Genomic DNA, 1553 nt, shown 5'->3' on the forward strand with positions numbered 1-1553 from the left:
CAACAACTTTCAGGATGAAGATGAGAACAGACCAGGGTACCTGGCTCTACAGCTACTCAGTCAGGAGATAACAACATCAACAGCAGTGTACACACAAACTGGCAAAGTCTTTTCATTCAACTTATAACCAGATTGATAAGTACTGAAACTGAGCGTGTGGTAACCAGAGTGGTTAGCATTAAATTAGCTGAAGTAAGTAGATGTATGAAGAGTGTCCACACCGTGCCAGGCCCTGATCCAAAAAGAAACTGGAGTCAAAGATCAATAAACATTCATCTTAGCAGACTGGGAGAGGTGCCCAAACCAGATAACTGAGTGCTATATCCCTTGGAGGGCCTGGAGAGGATGGACTACCCCCGAAAATAAGCCAGGGGAAAAAACCCCACAGGTTTGGGGGCAACTTTCAGAGGAAAGCAGATGGAGAAGAGGGAGTGTCTGGATGGAGACAGGTAAGGGTCAAGGGAAAGGGTCAGAACAGTTAGGGAGGGTCTCCCAGGAGAGGGCGCGTCTGAACCGGGACTGGAATGATGGAAAGGGGCCAGCAATCTGGAGCAAGTGTGAGGTGATGGAGGAGCTGCATAGAAGTTGGCAAGTTTGGAGGGGAGGCAAGGGTACAAGGGAAAGGGAGGATTCTGTATGCGTTCGGAAGATTGAGACTGGCTTTCCCAGTGGGCTGGCTGCCTTTGGGCTTCGGTTAAGCAGGGCAGGGTGTCTGCTGGAATGTGGAAGGCTAGAGAAGGTTGTAGGGTACCAAGGGCGTGTATTCAGCGGGCCCCTCCCCTCAGTTCATCCCCTTTCATGGTCTCTCCCTGTGTATACATGCCTGCATGTTATATCAGTTAAGGCAGGTAGGATGAGGTCCCTTTGTTTTCTACTAATTCAGCAGGCATCGACTGTACCCATGATGATTATTCTAGAAGCCCAGACACAGAGGGAACAAAGAAGATGTGCAGTCCACACCTTTCTCGGCCTTGGGCGTTCACCATGAGCTGAAGTGGCCTGAAACCTCGCGGGTGGGCAATGCTTCCACCCGCTGCCTACTTAGTTGTGGAAGTCCAAACGTTCAGAACTCATTTATAAACAGAGACAGGGAAAAGAGAGGGAAGTCAAAGTCACAAGTTGTAATCTTAAAGGACCGTGACTGTCCTGTTTGTCACGCACCCAAACTCTCCTTCAGTGCGTGGGGTCGAGAGAGTGCTGAAGGATGGTTGCATGAGTCAGTTAACGAGCCTGTCTATCTCTGTTTTAAGACTCGTCTCAGGACAGCCTTTAAGAATCTGCCTGTAAATAGAGTCACACAATAAAATACCACACGGAAGTCAAAATAAGCAAACTGCAAGTTATATCAAATAAAAATGGAACATAGGCAACTGAATGACAAGAGCAAAGTCCCAACAGGTTCCATGTAGCTCAGAATCCTTTGCGGGAAGAAGCAAAGCAATGACGGACATGGGACCTCGGGGTGGGCAGATCTTCCCTCGGCAGAGAGCCTTTAATATTGTTCCTCCTCAGTGCAGACAATTTTTGTTAACTTAATAAGCAAAGAGACTTGC

Source organism: Microtus ochrogaster, chromosome 5, assembly GCF_000317375.1.
Source record: "Microtus ochrogaster isolate Prairie Vole_2 chromosome 5, MicOch1.0, whole genome shotgun sequence".
Taxonomy (NCBI): domain Eukaryota; kingdom Metazoa; phylum Chordata; class Mammalia; order Rodentia; family Cricetidae; genus Microtus; species Microtus ochrogaster.